Source organism: Podarcis erhardii (genome assembly GCF_964252035.2).
Source record: "Podarcis erhardii genome assembly, chromosome: 9".
NCBI lineage: Eukaryota > Metazoa > Chordata > Lepidosauria > Squamata > Lacertidae > Podarcis > Podarcis erhardii.
The window spans coordinates 2,827-20,446 of NC_138512.1; positions in this window are offsets into that span (position 1 = coordinate 2,827).

Below are 17,620 nucleotides of genomic sequence, written 5' to 3' on the forward strand. Positions count from 1 at the left end.
CTGTTGGCGCTGGCCGGGGTGTCCTCTGTGGCGAGGAGATATTCAATCCCTTCCTCCCTCCACCTTGAGTCTAAAATCTCTGTGGCTTCATTGAGTGGCTCCCCTCTGGGTGACCCCCCTGTCGTGGGCGCTTCCCTGAGTGGTTCTGGTGCTGTCCCTGGCGCCTGAAACCTGTGAGGGGCCTTGTAGGGCGTGAGCACTGATCTATGAAAGACCGGGTGCATCCTGGACCCCTCCGGGAGTGTCAACCGGAAGGCCACTGGGTTGATCTGCGCCTCGACTTGGTACGGCCCTAGCTGCTTGTGTCCGAGCTTCTTCTTGGCCAACGATCTGGCCGGGACTGCCTGGGCTGCTAACCAGACCCAGTCTCCCACCTGGATGTCCTCCCCAACTCTCCTGTGTCGGTCTGCCTGCACTTTGTAAGCCTGCTTTGCTAGCTCTAACTGCCTCCTGAGCTGCTCGTGGACCTCCTGCAACTCCGCTGCCACGGCCTCTGCTCCCTGCGGCTCCCCCTCCCTCACTTTCTCCAAACCCGGGAAGGTTCTGGGATGCCGCCCGTTGTTGGCGAAAAACGGTGTCACCCCCGTGGACACGTGCTTCGTGTTGTTGTAGGCAAACTCGGCCAGCGGTAGGTAGTCCACCCAGGTCGACAGCTGTTGGTTCGCGTAGCATCTCAGGTACTGCTGCATGATGGCGTTGACCCTCTCCGCCTGTCCGTTGGTCTGCGGGTGTCTCGCCGACGCCAGGCTGACCTTGACGTTCAGGATGCCCATCAGCTTCTGCCAGAAGTTGGAGATGAACTGGCGCCCCCGGTCGGACAAGATAGACCGTGGCAGGCCGTGCACCTTGAACACGTGGTCTATGAACAGCTTAGCGGTCTGCTCCGCCGTGGCCACCTTCGCGCAAGGAATGAAGTGGGCCATCTTGGTGAACAAGTCTACTACCACGAGTACTGCTGTCTTGCCTCTCGAGCTGGGCAGATCCGTGATAAAGTCCAGAGCCACCCTCTCCCACGGTTCGAACGGTGTCTGTAGCGGTTCCAACAGGCCCGCCGGCGGCCTGTGTACTGGCTTGGCCCTTTGGCAGGTGTCGCACCTATTGACGTAGTCCGCGATTTCCCCCCGCATCTTGGGCCACCAAAAGTCTCTGGCTACTAATTCCACCGTCTTCTCCTTGCCGAAGTGCCCAGCGCTGGGCGCGTCGTGCAGCTGTTGCAGTACTCTCGCGCGGAGGTCGTCTCCCGGTACGTAGAGAGCCCCTCTGCGGATGAGCAGTCCGTCGCGTATTTGGAACTCGTCGTCCCTCGCCGTGCCGCTGCGCACCTCCTCCATCTTGGCTTGAGCGAAGGAGTCCGTCTGCAGCGCGCAACGTACTGCGTCCAGGTCCACTGTGGCTGAGGCGCATGCCCACGCCTCGGGCGCGAAAATGTGCTTGGCCGCCGCCGGTGCCTCTTCCTCGAGATACTGCGGTTTCCTGGACAGCGCGTCCGCCATGATGTTGTTGTCCCCCGGGATGTATTCTATCCTGAAGTTGAAATCTGCAAAGAACTCCGCCCAGCGGATGTGTCTCTGGTTCAGGAACCTCGCCGTGCGCCAGTACTCCAAGTTCTTATGGTCCGTGCGGACCTGCACCGTGTGTTTGGCTCCGATGAGGAAGTGCCGCCACGCCTTGAAGGCTGCATGTATGGCCAGCAACTCCCTGTCCCAGATGGTGTAGTTCTGCTCCGACTTGCTGAGTTTTCTGGAGTAGAAAGCGCACGGTCTCCAGTCCCCCTGGTGGTCTTGCGGCAACAGGACGGCCCCCACTGCCCTGTCTGAGGCGTCCGTCTCCACCCTCATGGGCCTGCTGGGGTTCACGTGTAGCAGTTGTTCTTCGGACGCGAAGAGACGCTTGAGCTTCTGAAAGGACTGCTCCGCCTGTTCCGTCCAGATGAACTTCTTCTTCTTGGAGCTGAGGGTGTCGGTGATGACCGCTGTCTGCATTGCGAAACCCTTGATGAATTTGCGATAAAAGTTGGCAAAGCCGACAAACCTCTGGACTTCCTTCCGATTGCGCGGGCTCTTCCAGTCCAGGACTGAACGTACCTTGGCGCTGTCCATGGCGAGTCCCTTGTCGGACAGCTTGTAGCCCAGGAAATCCACCTCCGTCCTGTCGAACTGGCACTTCTCCAGCTTGGCGTAAAGCCTGTGCTCCCTCAGCCGCTGCAGGACTTCCTTGACATCTCTCTCGTGAGCCTCCTGCGACTCTGAGAAGATCAGGATGTCGTCCAGGAAGCAGACGCACTTCTTGTAGAGAAGACCCGCCAAGACATGGTGCATGAAGGCCTGAAAACAGTGGGAGCCATTTTGTAATCCAAAAGGCATAACTCTATATTCATAGGTGCCCAGCGGCGTAAACATGGCCATTTTCCACTCGTCGCCTTCCCGCACGCGAATGAGATTGTACGCTCTGCGCAAATCCAACTTAGTAAAGATGCGACCCTTCCTCACCGTCGCCAGCAGGTCATCGATCTTGGGCATAGGGAAGGCTGAGGGCTTGGTTTTCGAATTTAAGACGCGGTAATCAACAACCAGCGTCTTCTGGGGCGTTCCCGCTTCCTCACAAAAAATACGGGACTGCCCCCCACCGCCTTGGACTCTCGGATGAATCCCCGCTTCAAGTTGTGGTCTATGAACTCCCTGAGTTCCTGCAGTTCATCCTCAGACATGGAATACAGTTTCCCCGTCGGCAGCGTCGCCCCCGGCAGGAGGTCAATCTTGCAGTCGTAGGGTCTGTGGGGAGGCAGCTTGTCCGCCTCCTTCTCGCAGAAGACCTCCAAAAACTCTTTGTACTTGTTGGGTACTGCTTGCAACATGCCGAAGTTTAGCTGTGGTCCATCTCCGTGCCCCTCATCTTCCTGGTCGGCGAGAATGCAGTGTTCTGCGCAGTAGGAGGAGCAGAAGGTCAGTTGACACTGGTACCATGCTAATGCCGGGCTGTGCCTGTCCAGCCAACTCATGCCCAACACTATGGGTGTGTCTGACAGGCGGGTGACATTGAAGCTGATGACTTCGCGGTGATTTCCAATTCGCATCACCATTGGAGGTGTCTGCTGCAGCACTTGCCCTCCCAGTAGCTCTCTGCCGTCCACCGTGACGACGTTCAGGGGCACCGTCGCTGGCAGAAGCACGATGCTATGTTGCTGGATGAAATCCACTCTGATAAAGTCTGCATTGCTGCCAGAGTCAATGGAAATGGGAACTTCCATGGTGAGCCCATTTGGAAGCTGGAGGGATGCGGTGAGCTGCACCACTGGTTTGGGTGGGAGGGGGTCTGTGGGCTGTAAGATGCCTGGGGACTGCTTCACTGATACGTCTGGCTGGGCCCCAGTGGCTCCATTTCCAGCCAGACAGTGTCGTTTCCCTGCTGTGGTGCAGTCTGCTGAACTGATTCTGTTACTGTTGCTGAGGCTGCAGTGTGCTTGTGGATCCTCCGGGGACACTCTTTCGCCATGTGTTGAGCACTGTCGCAGATGTAACATTTCCTGTTCCCTCTAGGAGGCTTCGTTTTGACTGCTCCCGGCGTCAGGACTCCGGTTGCTGACTGAGCCTTAGCACCACCTATCTCCATCGGCTCCTCTCCTCCTCCCAGCGGAGGCGTGGATTGAGCGCGCGCCGTTTCCCTGGGAAAGGAGGGCGGTGCTCTTGCTGGCGTGCGTCCCCAACGCCCTTCCTCCTTGCCCCAAGGGCGTTCTTCCAGCCTCACTCCAATTGTGAGCGCCCTCTCCACCACATCTTTAGTGGTCTGGGGTCTCTCCCCCCTTGCAATTTCGTCTTTCACAGCTCCATTCAGCCCCTCCCAGAACAGGTCTCTGACGGCAGCTGACTCTTTCTCCCACCCCAGCGCGTTCACCAGTGCAAAAAAGCGGGAGTGATATTGTCTTACAGTGGCTCTGCCTTGTCTTAGTCCATGAACCTCCCTCCTGGCGATATCCACATCAATCTCTGACAAAAAACACGCATCCATCGCTTTAATGAAGACAGCCACATTTTGGAGGGCTGGATCCTTATCTCTCCAGAGATTGCGCAACCATGCTTTAGCTGCTCCACGCAAATGACTGACTATGAAGCCTACTTTCTCCTGCTCATCTCTAAAATCCTTTTCCAGCAACTTTAGTGCATAAATCAAGTCTGCTTTGAAGTTAGGATACTGCTGCAGGTTCCCATCAAACGGAGACACAAGGCTCGCTCCTCTCTTCCCCAGCCCAATCCCCTCTGGTCTGGGACCCGGCAGCCCCTGTGTAGACAATGCTTCTAACCTGGCTCGCAGATCCTGGCAGGTAGCCGCTGCTTCCGCCTCCTTTTTCCTGGATGCCAAAATCTCCGCATTAAGTTGTGTTACTGCGTTCCGCAGGCTTGCTATGTGTTCTTCGGTATTCATTTCCCCTCCTTTTCGTGAGCTCGCGAAGCACCAATCTTCGCCACTCGCTGCGTTCCCTCACGTTGCGAGGTTTTAAAAGTGGAGAGGGGACTTACTGTCAGAGCTGCCTCTAGGTCCCAGCTCACAGAGGACCAACGCCCGGTTGATGTAATGTACAAAAGTCTTTATTGAAGTTTAGTTTCCAGTTCAAACCCCAGAGCGTGCAGCCCTACGTCTTGGCCCTAGACCAACGAAGTCCCCTCTGAGTCACTACCCCTTCCGCACCAGTTTAAGATCCTAGCCCGGCTCCACCTCCTGCGCTGTTCCTTCCTCCTCTGGGTCCTTCTGCCCCCTGGGGGTTCCTCCCTCCTGGACTCTTCTGACGCTGACCCCCCTGAGTCTTGCCCTTCCTTCCGGCGGGCTTTAGGACCTGGCTCCCTATCCGGGCTACCTGCTGTGCCGCTCGCCTGTACATTTGAACTTGGCGCGGGCGCCCAGCCGGTGACTTTCCTCTTGACCATTTCCCCGCTCTCCGATGGAGGCGTGGCCAATCCTGACTCACCTCCTCCCTCTGGTGGTGAGAAGACTGGTCCCGATGCCTGGGACTCCTCCTCCCCACTACGCTCTGGTTGGCACGCTGGTCCTGATTTCCAACTGCTGCTCAGGGAGTCCCCGCTGGCCCCTTCCTTCTGGGGTTTCCCCCTTGGCACCCCCCTTGCCCTGGCCACCGGCGCTCCTCTCTGTGAATCTTCCGATTCGCTGGAGAGACTCGTGGAATCTCTCTGACCACTGTCACTGCCTACACCCCCCTCGGATTCCTCCTCCTCACTCTCCATTTGCTCCTTCTCCTGTGTCTCTGCTCCTGAACCCCTGACATCCATCCCCCCCTCGAAGCCCCCCCTTCCCCCTCCCCCTCTCCAGGTGTGGGTTCCGGGAGCTCCAGTGTTGTGGGGGTGAGCGCTGGATACAGTTCGTCCCCGGTGGCTTGCAGCCATCGGGATAAGTCCGGGAAGTCCTGCATGGGCTCATCGACGGCGATCTCCTCTGCTTCCATCTCCTGGGCGGTGTGCTCGAAACCTGGAGCCGCCCCCAAATCACCCAAGACCCCCTCTCCCCCTGTCTCCAGGGGTGACCCCTCGTCCCAGGGTCCCTTCAGCAGGTCTCTGCGCCAGCCCACCTCGGGCTGGTCCTCCCACCAATAAGATCCCCCCGTGCCAAACCCTGAGAGCGATCCCTCTGGGGAACTGTCTCCCGGGGCCGACTCCTCAGCTGAAGACAAACCCCGGAAAGTGCTGGCCGAGAGTGTGGGTGTGAACAGACAGTCGTCGAAAAAGTCCGCTGGCATGGGCTTGTGCGGGAAAAGCGTATGGAATTCGTCTTTGAGCCACTGTTCCTCCAGTGCATAATCCGGCACCCACCTGTTGGCGCTGGCCGGGGTGTCCTCTGTGGCGAGGAGATATTCAATCCCTTCCTCCCTCCACCTTGAGTCTAAAATCTCTGTGGCTTCATTGAGTGGCTCCCCTCTGGGTGACCCCCCTGTCGTGGGCGCTTCCCTGAGTGGTTCTGGTGCTGTCCCTGGCGCCTGAAACCTGTGAGGGGCCTTGTAGGGCGTGAGCACTGATCTATGAAAGACCGGGTGCATCCTGGACCCCTCCGGGAGTGTCAACCGGAAGGCCACTGGGTTGATCTGCGCCTCGACTTGGTACGGCCCTAGCTGCTTGTGTCCGAGCTTCTTCTTGGCCAACGATCTGGCCGGGACTGCCTGGGCTGCTAACCAGACCCAGTCTCCCACCTGGATGTCCTCCCCAACTCTCCTGTGTCGGTCTGCCTGCACTTTGTAAGCCTGCTTTGCTAGCTCTAACTGCCTCCTGAGCTGCTCGTGGACCTCCTGCAACTCCGCTGCCACGGCCTCTGCTCCCTGCGGCTCCCCCTCCCTCACTTTCTCCAAACCCGGGAAGGTTCTGGGATGCCGCCCGTTGTTGGCGAAAAACGGTGTCACCCCCGTGGACACGTGCTTCGTGTTGTTGTAGGCAAACTCGGCCAGCGGTAGGTAGTCCACCCAGGTCGACAGCTGTTGGTTCGCGTAGCATCTCAGGTACTGCTGCATGATGGCGTTGACCCTCTCCGCCTGTCCGTTGGTCTGCGGGTGTCTCGCCGACGCCAGGCTGACCTTGACGTTCAGGATGCCCATCAGCTTCTGCCAGAAGTTGGAGATGAACTGGCGCCCCCGGTCGGACAAGATAGACCGTGGCAGGCCGTGCACCTTGAACACGTGGTCTATGAACAGCTTAGCGGTCTGCTCCGCCGTGGCCACCTTCGCGCAAGGAATGAAGTGGGCCATCTTGGTGAACAAGTCTACTACCACGAGTACTGCTGTCTTGCCTCTCGAGCTGGGCAGATCCGTGATAAAGTCCAGAGCCACCCTCTCCCACGGTTCGAACGGTGTCTGTAGCGGTTCCAACAGGCCCGCCGGCGGCCTGTGTACTGGCTTGGCCCTTTGGCAGGTGTCGCACCTATTGACGTAGTCCGCGATTTCCCCCCGCATCTTGGGCCACCAAAAGTCTCTGGCTACTAATTCCACCGTCTTCTCCTTGCCGAAGTGCCCAGCGCTGGGCGCGTCGTGCAGCTGTTGCAGTACTCTCGCGCGGAGGTCGTCTCCCGGTACGTAGAGAGCCCCTCTGCGGATGAGCAGTCCGTCGCGTATTTGGAACTCGTCGTCCCTCGCCGTGCCGCTGCGCACCTCCTCCATCTTGGCTTGAGCGAAGGAGTCCGTCTGCAGCGCGCAACGTACTGCGTCCAGGTCCACTGTGGCTGAGGCGCATGCCCACGCCTCGGGCGCGAAAATGTGCTTGGCCGCCGCCGGTGCCTCTTCCTCGAGATACTGCGGTTTCCTGGACAGCGCGTCCGCCATGATGTTGTTGTCCCCCGGGATGTATTCTATCCTGAAGTTGAAATCTGCAAAGAACTCCGCCCAGCGGATGTGTCTCTGGTTCAGGAACCTCGCCGTGCGCCAGTACTCCAAGTTCTTATGGTCCGTGCGGACCTGCACCGTGTGTTTGGCTCCGATGAGGAAGTGCCGCCACGCCTTGAAGGCTGCATGTATGGCCAGCAACTCCCTGTCCCAGATGGTGTAGTTCTGCTCCGACTTGCTGAGTTTTCTGGAGTAGAAAGCGCACGGTCTCCAGTCCCCCTGGTGGTCTTGCAGCAACAGGACGGCCCCCACTGCCCTGTCTGAGGCGTCCGTCTCCACCCTCATGGGCCTGCTGGGGTGCCTAGCGGCGTATACATGGCCGTCTTCCACTCGTCGCCCTCCCGCACGCGTATGAGATTGTACGCTCCGCGTAGATCCAACTTGGTAAAGATGCGACCCTTCCTCACCGTCGCCAGGAGGTCATCGATCTTGGGCATGGGGAAGGCTGTGGGCTTGGTTTTCGAATTCAAAATTCTGAAATCAACTACAAGCCTCTTTTGGGGCGTGTCTTTTTTCTTCACAAAAAACACGGGGCTGCCCCCCACTGCTTTGGACTCCCGGATGAATCCCCGCTTCAAGTTGAGGTCTATGAACTCCTTGAGTTTCTGCAGTTCATCTTCAGACATGGAATAGATTTCCCGTCAGCAGCGTCGCCCCCGGCAGGAGGTCAATCTTGCAGTCGTATCGTCTGTGGGGGGGTAGCTTGTCCGCCTCCTTCTCGCAGAAAACCTCCAAAAAGTCTCTGTACTTGTCGGGTACCGCTTGCAGCATGCCCAAGTGTAACTGTGGCCCATCTTCCGGCCCCTCATCTTCCTGGGTGGGCAGTATGCAGTTTGCTGCGCAGTAGGAGGAGCTGAAAGTCAATTGGCGCTGGTACCATGCTAATGCCGGACTGTGCCGGTCCAGCCAACTCATGCCCAACACTATGGGTGTGTCTGACAGGTGTGTAACATTGAAGCTGATGACTTCGTGGTGGTTTCCAATTCGCATCACCATTGGTGGTGTTTGCTATAGCACTTGTCCCCCCAGTAGCTCTCTGCCGTCTACTGTCACTACTTTCAGGGGCATCGTGGCAGGCAGGAGCGCTATGCCATGTTGCTTGATGAAATCGACTCCGATAAAGTCTGCATTGCTGCCAGAGTCAATGGTAATGGGGATTTCCATGGTGAGCCCACTGGGAAGCTGGAGGGATGCGGTGAGCTGCACCACTGGTTTGGGTGGGAGGGGGTCTGTGGGCTGTAAGATGCCTGGGGACTGCTTCACTGATACGTCTGGCTGGGCCCCAGTGGCTCCATTTCCAGCCAGACAGTGTCGTTTCCCTGCTGTGGTGCAGTCTGCTGAACTGATTCTGTTACTGTTGCTGAGGCTGCAGTGTGCTTGTGGATCCTCCGGGGACACTCTTTCGCCATGTGTTGAGCACTGTCGCAGATGTAACATTTCCTGTTCCCTCTAGGAGGCTTCGTTTTGACTGCTCCCGGCGTCAGGACTCCAGTTGCTGACTGAGCCTTAGCACCACCTATCTCCATCGGCTCCTCTCCTCCTCCCAGCGGAGGCGTGGATTGAGCGCGCGCCGTTTCCCTGGGAAAGGAGGGCGGTGCTCTTGCTGGCGTGCGTCCCCAACGCCCTTCCTCCTTGCCCCAAGGGCGTTCTTCCAGCCTCACTCCAATTGTGAGCGCCCTCTCCACCACATCTTTAGTGGTCTGGGGTCTCTCCCCCCTTGCAATTTCGTCTTTCACAGCTCCATTCAGCCCCTCCCAGAACAGGTCTCTGACGGCAGCTGACTCTTTCTCCCACCCCAGCGCGTTCACCAGTGCAAAAAAGCGGGAGTGATATTGTCTTACAGTGGCTCTGCCTTGTCTTAGTCCATGAACCTCCCTCCTGGCGATATCCACATCAATCTCTGACAAAAAACACGCATCCATCGCTTTAATGAAGACAGCCACATTTTGGAGGGCTGGATCCTTATCTCTCCAGAGATTGCGCAACCATGCTTTAGCTGCTCCACGCAAATGACTGACTATGAAGCCTACTTTCTCCTGCTCATCTCTAAAATCCTTTTCCAGCAGCTTTAGTGCGTAAACCAAGTCTGCTTTGCAGTTAGGATACTGCTGCAGATCCCCATCGAACGGAGACACAAGGCTCGCTCCTCTCTTCCCCAGCCCAATCCCCTCTGGTCTGGGTCCCGGCAGCCCCTGTGTAGACAACGCTTCTAACCTGGCTCGCAGATCCTGGCAGGTAGCCGCTGCTTCCGCCTCCTTTTTCCTGGATGCCAAAATCTCCGCATTAAGTTGTGTTACTGCGTTCCGCAAGCTTGCTATGTGGTCTTCGGTAGTCATTTTGCCTCCTTTTCGTGAGCTCGCGAAGCACCAATCTTCGCCCCTCGCTGCGTTCCCTCACGTTGCGAGGTTTTAAAAGACGAGAGGGGACTTACTGTCAGGGCTGCCTCTAGGTCCCAGCTCACAGAGGACCAACGCCAGGCTGATATTATGTACAAAAGTCTTTATTGAAGTATAATTTCCATTTTAAAGCCAGAGCATGCAACCCTACGTCTAGACTCTAGATCGGCGAAGTCCCCTCTGAGTCACTGCCCCTTCTGCACCAGTTTAAGATCCTAGCCCGGCTCCACCTCCTGCGCTGTTCCTTCCTCCTCTGGGTCCTTCTGCCCCCTGGGGGTTCCTCCCTCCTGGACTCTTCTGACGCTGACCCCCCTGAGTCTTGCCCTTCCTTCCGGCGGGCTTTAGGACCTGGCTCCCTATCCGGGCTACCTGCTGTGCCGCTCGCCTGTACATTTGAACTTGGCGCGCGCGCCCAGCCGGTGACTTTCCTCTTGACCGTTTCCCCGCTCTCCGATGGAGGCGTGGCCAATCCTGACTCATCTCCTCCCTCTGGTGGTGGGAAGACTGGCCCCGATGCCTGGGACTCCTCCCCCCCACTACGCTCTGGTGGGGACGCTGGTCCTGATTTCCAACTGCTGGCCCCTTCCTTCTGGGGTTTCCCCCTTGGCACCCCCCTTGCCCTGGCCACCGGCGCTCCACTCTGTGAATCTTCCGATTCGCTGGAGAGACTCGTGGAATCTCTCTGACCACTGTCACTGCCTACACCCCCCTCGTATTCCTCCTCCTCACTCTCCATTTGCTCCTTCTCCTGTGTCTCTGCTCCTGAACCCCTGACAACGGGGCTGCCCCTCACTGCTTTGGACTCCCGGATGAATCCCCGCTTCAAGTTGAGGTCTATGAACTCCCTGAGTTCCTGCAGTTCATCTTCAGACATGGAATACAGTTTTCCCGTCGGAAGCGTCGCCCCCGGCAGGAGGTCAATCTTGCAGTCGTATGGTCTGTGGGGGGGTAGCTTGTCCGCCTCCTTCTCGCAGAAAACCTCCAAAAAGTCTCTGTACTTGTCGGGTACCGCTTGCAGCATGCCCAAGTGTAACTGTGGCCCATCTTCCGGCCCCTCATCTTCCTGGGTGGGCAGTATGCAGTTTGCTGCGCAGTAGGAGGAGCTGAAAGTCAATTGGCGCTGGTACCATGCTAATGCCGGACTGTGCCGGTCCAGCCAACTCATGCCCAACACTATGGGTGTGTCTGACAGGTGTGTAACATTGAAGCTGATGACTTCGCGGTGGTTTCCAATTGGTGGTGTTTGCTGTAGCACTTGTCCCCCCAGTAGCTCTCTGCCGTCGACTGTCACTACTTTCAGGGGCATCGTGGCAGGCAGGAGCGCTATGCCATGTTGCTTGATGAAATCCACTCCTATAAAGTCTGCATTGCTGCCAGAGTCAATGGTAATGGGGATTTCCATGGTGAGCCCATTGGGAAGCTGGAGCGCCGCGGTGAGCTGCACCACTGGTTTGGGTGGGAGGGGGTCTGTGGGCTGTAAGATCCCTGGGGACTGCTTCACTGACTCGTCTGGCTGGGCCCCAGTGCCTATGATTCCAGCCAGACTCCGTCGTTTCCCTGCTGTGGTCCATTTTGCTGAACTGCTTCTGTAATCGTCGCTGAGGCTGCAGTGTGCTTGTGCAGCCTCTGGGGACACTCTTTCGCCATGTGCTGAGGACTGTCGCAGATGTAACACTTCCTGTTCCCTCTAGGCTTCATTTTGACTGCTCCCGGCGTTAGGGCTCTGGCTGCTGACTGAGCCTTGGCACCACCTATCTCCATCGGCTCCTCTCCCCCTCCCAGCGGAGGCGTGGATTGAGCGCGCGTTGTGTCCCTGGGAAAGAAAGGAGGTGCTCTTGCTGGCGTGCGTCCCCAACTTCCTTCGTCTTTGCTCCAGGAACGTTGTTCCAGACGCACCCCAATCGTCAGCGCCCTCTGGACCACTTCTTGAGTGCTTTGGGGTCTCTCCCCCCTTGCGATTTCGTCTTTCACAGCCCCATTCAGCCCCTCCCAAAAAAGGTCACTGACGGCAGCTGAATTTTTCTCCCATCCCAGCGCGTTGACCAATGCAAAACAGCGTGCGTGACAGTGACCCCTGACAGTGCGTGATATTGCCTCACAGTGGCTGTTATGTACTGAGTTGAATAGGATCCAAACTGCAGCAGTCTGATTGGTCCTAGAACAATAGGCTCCAAAAGGCAGCAGTCTGATTGGTCCTAGAACAATAGGATTCAGAATGCAGCAGTCTGATTGGTCCTAGAACAATGCAGCAGTATGATTGGTTAGCAGGAACCACCCAATCATGCTCCAGATAGAAGTGAATCCACAACCTGATTGGCCTACAGTAGAATCCTGGAATTAGCCAATCATGTGCAGCCCATTGTGTAAATAATGTATATAAAGCAGATACTTTGAGGGGACATTCATTCATTCCTCCTCACCACTATGAGCTGAATAAAGAGCATGAAATCACTTTGCGACTCTGAGTATATTTCAGTGGCCCTCCCTTGTTTTAATCCATGTATCTCTTTCCTGGCGAGATCTACATCTATCGCTGATAGAAAACAATCGTCCATCGCCTTAAGAAAGGCATCTGCATTTTGGAGGGCTGGGTCCTTATCTCGCCACAGATTACGCAGCCACGCTTTAGCGTCTCCGTGAAGATGCGTTAATATGAAGCCTACTTTCTCCCGCTCATCTCTAAAATCCTTCTCCAGCAATTCTAGCGCGTAAACCACGTCTGCTCTGAAGTTAGGATACTGCTGCAGATTCCCATCGAAATGAGACACAAGGCTGCCTCCTCTCTTTCCCAGCCCAATTCCCTCTGGTCTGGTTCCCGGCGCCCCCTGTTTAGTCAACGTTTCCAACCTGATTTGCAGATCCTTGCAGGCAGTAGCCGCTTCCTCTTCCCTCTTCCTAGATGCAAGAATTTCCGTGTTGAGTTGTGTCACTGCGTTTTGCAGGGCTGTTATGCGTTCTTCGGTAGTCATCTTGTCTTGCTTTCGTGAGCTTGCGAAGCACCAATCTTCGTCCCCCGCTGCGTCCACTCACGCTGCGAGGTTTTTCTTGAGATAGGACTTACTGTCAGGGCTGCCTCTAGGTCCCAGCTCACAGAGAACCAACGCCAGGCTGATATTACGTACAAAAGTCTTTATTGAAGTATAGTTTCCATTTTAAAGCCAGAGCGTGCAACCCTACGTCTAGACTCTAGATCGGCGAAGTCCTATCTGAATCACTTCCCCTTCCGCACCAGTTTAAGATCCTAGCCCTGCTCCACCTTCTGCGCTGCTCTCTCCTCCTCTGGGTCCTCCTGCCCTCTGGGGCATTGCCCTTCCTGGACTCTTCCGACGCTGAGTCGCTTAGCTCCTCCCCTTGCCTCCGGCGTGCTTTAGGACCCGGTTCCCAATCCTCACTCTCTGCTGTCCCGCGCTCCTGTACATTTGAACTTGCTTCTCGCGCCAACCCAGTGACCTTTCTCCTAACCGTTACACTGCTTCTATCACTGCTTCCCTCTTCCGTGACACTGGCCGGATCTGACCTCCCCTCCGTTGTACGACTCTCCGAGGAAGGCGTGGTCAGCTCTGCCTCGTCTTCTCTCCCTGGTGGGGGAAGTACTGGTCCCGATGCCTGGGACCCTTCCCCCCCACTCTGCTCTGGTGGGGAAGCTGGTCCTGATCTCCAACTACTACTCTGGGAGTCCCTGCTCCCCACTTGCTCCTGGGGCGTTCCCCTTGTGACCCCCCTACCCCTGGCCACTGGCGCTCCCTTCTGTGAAACTTCCGATTCGCTGGAGAGGCTTATGGAATCCCTCGGACCACTGTCTCCTCCTACACTGCCCTCTGATTCCTCGCCCTCGCTCTCCATCTCCCATCTTCCCTGTGCCTCTGCTCCTGAGCCCCTGACAATGCTGTTTTGTTATTTTGGTCTAATTACATAAACTTTGCGATTTCTGGGTCAATGTGCATTTTCACCAAAGAACAGGATTTGAAAAAAGAGAAAGCCAACATTCTTCTTTCTATGTAGTTGGAACCCAAAACAACCTGTTTTGCTTTGTTATGGCATTTTACAATTCGTGTTGCTATTTCTGGGTGAATGAAAACCGAAAGAAAAATCAAAGCTTATTCATCCTCTTTCTATTGAGATGGAAACAAGACTTCTCTCCTTAATTTGGGCTGATAACAAACCTTTCACTCTGCGATTTTTGGGTGAATGTGCATTCTAACGCGAAAAACAACAATTGGAAATAAGCCCCACCAGAGCTTAATCATCCTCTTTATGCAGACGGAACCCAAAAAGCCTTTTTGCTTTGGTTGGGGGTGATTCTGGTGCACACCATGCGAATTGAAAGAAGCCCAATCAAAGCTTATTCATCGTGTAGAAACGCACATAGAAGCGAAAAGACGGTGTTTTGTTATTTTGGTCTCATTACATACACTTTGCGAATTCTGGGTCAATGTGCATTTACATCAAAGAACACGACTTGAAATAAGCAAAATCCAAGATTCTTCTTTCTATGTAGATGGAACCCAAAACAACCTGTTATGCTTTGTTTTGGCATTACACTTTGCTATTTGTGGGTGAATGAACACTGAAACAAACAACAACACCATGAGAATTGAAAGAAGCCCAATCAAAGCTTATTCGTCTTCTTTCTACGCATATGGAAGCAAAAAGACGCTGTTTTGTTATTTTGGTCTAATTACATAAACTTTGCGATTTCTGGGTCAATGTGCATTTTCACCAAAGAACACGATTTGAAAAAAGAGAAAGCCAACATTCTTCTTTCTATGTAGTTGGAACCCAAAACAACCTGTTTTGCTTTGTTATGGCATTTTACAATTCGCGTTGCTATTTCTGGGTGAATGAAAACCGAAAGAAAAATCAAAGCTTATTCGTCCTCTTTCTATTGAGATGGAACCAAGACCTCTCTCCTTAATTTGGGCTGATAACAAACCTTTCACTCTGCGATTTTTGGGTGAATGTGCATTCTAACGCGAAAAACAACAATTGGAAATAAGCCCCACCAGAGCTTAATCATCCTCTTTATGCAGACGGAACCCAAAAAGCCTTTTTGCTTTGGTTGGGGGTGATTCTGGTGCACACCGTGCGAATTGAAAGAAGCCCAATCAAAGCTTATTCATCGTGTAGAAACGCACATAGAAGCGAAAAGACGGTGTTTTGTTATTTTGGTCTCATTACATACACTTTGCGAATTCTGGGTCAATGTGCATTTACATCAAAGAACACGAAATAAGCAAAATCCAAGATTCTTCTTTCTATGTAGATGGAACCCAAAACAACCTGTTATGCTTTGTTTTGGCATTACACTTTGCTGTTTGTGGGTGAATGAACACTGAAACAAACAACAACACCATGAGAATTGAAAGAAGCCCAATCAAAGCTTATTCGTCTTCTTTCTACGCATATGGAAGCAAAAAGACGCTGTTTTGTTATTTTGGTCTCATTACATAAACTTTGCGATTTCTGGGTCAATGTGCATTTTCACCAAAGAACACGACTTGAAATAAGCGGCATCCAAGATTCTTCTTTCTATGTAGTTGGAACCCAAAACGACCTGTTTTGCTTTGTTATGGCATTTTACACTTCGCGTTGCTCTTTCTGGGTGAACGAACACGGAAAACAATCCAAGCTTATTCGTCCTCTTTCTATTGAGATGGAACCAAAACACCTGTGCTTGAATTGGGCTGATAACAAACCTTTCACTCTGTGATTTCTGGGTGAATGTGCATTCTAGTTCCAAAACCAACAATTGGAAATAAGCCCCAACAGAGCTTTATCATCTTCTTTTTATGTAGGTGGAACCCAAAACTCCTTTTTGCTTTGGTTGAGGGCGATTCTGGTGCACACCCAACAACACCACGCGAATTGAAAGAAACCCAATCAAAACTTATTCGTCGTCTTTCTACGCATATGGAAGCAAAAAGACGCTGTTTTGTTATTTTGGTCTCATTACATAAACTTTGCGATTTCTGGGTCAATGTGCATTTTCACCAAAGAACACGACTTGAAATAAGCGGCATCCAAGATTCTTCTTTCTATGTAGTTGGAACCCAAAACAACCTGTTTTGCTTTGTTATGGCATTTTGCACTTCGCGTTGCTCTTTGTGGGTGAACGAACACGGAAAACAATCCAAGCTTATTCGTCCTCTTTCTATTGAGATGGAACCAAAACACCTGTGCTTGAATTGGGCTGATAACAAACCTTTCACTCTGTGATTTCTGGGTGAATGTGCATTCTAGTTCCAAAACCAACAATTGGAAACAAGCCCCAACAGAGCTTTATCATCTTCTTTTTATGTAGGTGGAACCCAAAACTCCTTTTTGCTTTGGTTGAGGGCGATTCTGGTGCACACCCAACAACACCATGCGAATTGAAAGAAACCCAATCAAAACTTATTCGTCTTCTTTCTACGCATATGGAAGCAAAAAGACGCTGTTTTGTTATTTTGGTCTCATTACATAAACTTTGCGATTTCTGGGTCAATGTGCATTTTCACCAAAGAACACGACCTGAAATAAGCGGCATCCAAGATTCTTCTTTCTATGTAGTTGGAACCCAAAATAACCTGTTTTGCTTTGTTATGGCATTTTACACTTCGCGTTGCTCTTTGTGGGTGAACGAACACGGAAAACAATCTGTCAGGCCTGCCGCTAGGTCCCAGCTCACAGAGGACCAGCGCCCAGTGGATGTCATATACAAAAGTCTTTATTGAAGTTTAGTTTCCATTTCCAAGCTCTGGGCGCGCAGACCCACGTCTTGACGCTAGACCGGCTAAGTTCCCTCTGACTCGCTGCTGAACCCACACCAGTTTAAGATTCTAGCATTGCTCCACCTCCTACGCTGTTCTTTCCTCCTCTGGGTCCTTCTGCCCTCTGATCTTACCTCCTTCCTGGATTCCTCTGACGCTGACCCCCCTGAGTCTCGCCCTTCCTTTCGGCGGGCTTTAGGACCTGGCTCCCTGTCAGGACTCCCTGCTGTGCCGCTCTCCTGTACATTTGAACTTGGCGCGCGCGCCCAGCCGGTAACTTTCCTTCTGACCGTTTCCCCGCTCCCTGATGTGGGCGTTGCCAAGCCTGACTCCTCTCCTCCCGCTGCAGATGAGAACACTGGTCCCGACTCCTGGGACTCCCCCTCCCCACTGCGCTCTGGTGGAGAAGCTGGTCCTGATTTCCAACTGCTGCTCAGGGACTCCCCGCTGGCCCCTCCCTCCTGGGGCTTCCCCCCTGGAACCCCCCTCGCTCTGGCCATCGGTGCTCCCTTCTGTGAGTCCTCCGATTCGCTAGAGAGGCTTGTGGATTGACTCTGCCCACTGTCACTGCCTGCTCCCCCTTCGTACTCCTCCTCCTCACTTTCGATTTGCTCACTCTGCTTTGCCTCTGCTCCTGAACCCCTGACATCCATCCCCCCCTCGAAGCCCCCCCTTCCCCCCTCCCCCTCTTTCGGTGCGGGTTCCGGGTGCTCCAGTGTTGTGGGGGTGAGTCCAGGATACAGTTCGTCCCCCGAGGCATGCAGCCATCGGGAAAAGTCTGGGAAGCCCCCCAAGGGCTCGTCGACGGCGATCTCCTCCGCTTCCATCTCCTGAGCGGTGTGTTCGAAATCTGAGTCCGCCCCCAAATCACCCAAGACCCCTTCTCCCCCTGTCGCCTGCGGGGACTCCACTTCCCCGGGTCCCTTCGGCCTGTCTCTGCGCCAGCCCACTTCAGGTTGGTCCTCCCACCAATAAGATCCCCCCGTGCCAAAACCCGAGAGCGATCCCTCTGGGGAACTGCCTCCCGGAACCGAGTCCTCCGCTGAAGAGAAACCCCTGAAGGTGCTGGCTGAAAGGGTGGGTGTGAACAGACAGTCGTCAAAAAA